The sequence below is a fragment of the Arachis stenosperma genome, chromosome 7 (assembly GCF_014773155.1).
Source record: "Arachis stenosperma cultivar V10309 chromosome 7, arast.V10309.gnm1.PFL2, whole genome shotgun sequence".
NCBI lineage: Eukaryota > Viridiplantae > Streptophyta > Magnoliopsida > Fabales > Fabaceae > Arachis > Arachis stenosperma.
This window is the reverse complement of record NC_080383.1, coordinates 41,767,184-41,769,017: the sequence shown is the minus strand read 5'-3', so window position 1 is coordinate 41,769,017 and position 1,834 is coordinate 41,767,184. Positions and strand designations below refer to the sequence as shown.

The 1,834-nt window shown below is 41.9% G+C and overlaps 1 non-coding gene across 1 annotated transcript; it reads left to right on the top strand.

Annotated features, from left to right (window-relative positions):
- The first annotated feature begins 1,522 nt into the window (after nucleotides 1-1,522).
- Nucleotides 1,523-1,630, top strand: LOC130942281 (small nucleolar RNA R71). Its single transcript, XR_009070858.1, has one exon. It is a non-coding gene; the product is annotated as a small nucleolar RNA R71 (small nucleolar RNA).
- The last annotated feature ends 204 nt before the right edge of the window (nucleotides 1,631-1,834 follow it).

The window sequence follows — 1,834 nt, the reverse complement described above, 5'->3', positions numbered from 1 at the left end:
TGGTGACAGAGGGATATCCTTGAGCCTTAAACACAAAGGATTTTTCAGTCACTTGAATGATCAATTCTCCTCTGTCAACATCAATCACAGCCTTTGCTGTGGCTAGGAAGGGTCTGCCAAGGATGATGGATTCATCCATGCACTTCCCAGTCTCTAGGACTATGAAATTAGTAGGAATGTAATGGTCTTCAATCTTTACCAGAACATCCTCTACAAGTCCATAAGCTTGTTTTCTTGAATTGTCTGTCATCTCTAGTGAGATTTTTGCAGCTTGTACCTCAAAGATCCCTAGCTTCTCCATTACAGAGAGAGGCATGAGGTTTACACTTGACCCTAGGTCACACAAGGCCTTCTTGAAGGTCATGGTGCCTATGGCACAAGGTATTGAGAACTTTCCAGGATCTTATCTCTTTTGAGGTAATTTTTGCCTAGACAAGTCATCCAGTTCTTTGGTGAGCAAAGGAGGTTCGTTCTCCCAGGTCTCATTACCAAATAACTTGTCATTTAGCTTCATGATTGCTCCAAGGTACTTAGCAACTTGCTCTTCAGCGACATATTCATCCTCTTCAGAGGAAGAATACTCATCAGAGCTCATGAATGGCAGAAGTAAATCCAATAGAATCTCTATAGTCTCATTATGAGCCTCAGATTCCCATAGTTCCTCATTAGGGAACTCATTGGAGGCCAGTGGAATTCCATTAAGGTCTTCCTCAGTGGCGATCACTGCCTCTTCCTTCTCTCCAAGTTCGGCCATGTGGGTCATGTTAATGGCCTTGCATTCTCCTTTTGGATTCTCTTCTGTATTGCTTGGAAGAGTACTAGGAGGGGGTTCAGTAATTTTCTTGCTTAGCTGTCCCACTTGTGCTTCCAAGTTTCTAATGGAGGACCTTATTTCAGTCATGAAACTTTGAGTGGTTTTGATTAGATCAGAGACCATGGTTGCTAAGTCAGAGTAGCTCTGCTTAGAATTCTCTGTCTGTTGCTGAGAAGATGATGGAAAAGGCTTGCCATTGCTAAACCTGTTTCTTCCACCATTATTATTGTTGAAACCTTGTTGAGGTCTCTGTTGATCCTTCCATGAGAGATCTGGATGATTTCTCCATGAAGAATTATAGGTGTTTCCATAGGGTTCTCCCATGTAATTCACCTCTTCCATTGAAGGGTTCTCAGGATCATAAGCTTCTTCTTCAGATGAAGCGTCCTTAGTACTGCCTGGTGCAGCTTGCATTCCAGACAGACTTTGAGAAATCATATTGACTTGTTGAGTCAATATTTTGTTCTGAGCCAGTATGGCATTCAGAGTATCAATCTCAAGAACTCCTTTCTTCTGATTCGTCCCATTGTTCACAGGATTCCTTTCAGAAGTGTACATGAATTGGTTATTTGCAACCATTTCAATGAGCTTTTGAGCTTCTGCAGGAGTCTTCTTCAGATGAAGAGATCCTCCAGTAGAGCTATCCAATGACATTTTGGACAGATCAGACAGACCATCATAGAAGATACCTATGATGCTCCATTCAGAAAGCATATCAGAGGGACACTTTCTGATCAATTGTTTGTATCTTTCCCAAGCTTCATAGAGGGATTCACCTTCCTTCTGTCTGAAGGTTTGTACTTCCACTCTAAGCTTACTCAATTTTTGAGGTGGAAAGAACTTTGCCAAGAAGGCATTGACTAGCTTTTCCCAAGAGTTCAGGCTTTCTTTAGGTTGTGAGTCCAACCAAATCCTAGCTTTGTCTCTTACAGCAAAAGGGAATAGCATAAGTCTGTAGACCTCAGGGTCAACCCCATTAGTCTTGACAGTGTCACAGATTTGCAAGAATTCAGCTAAAAA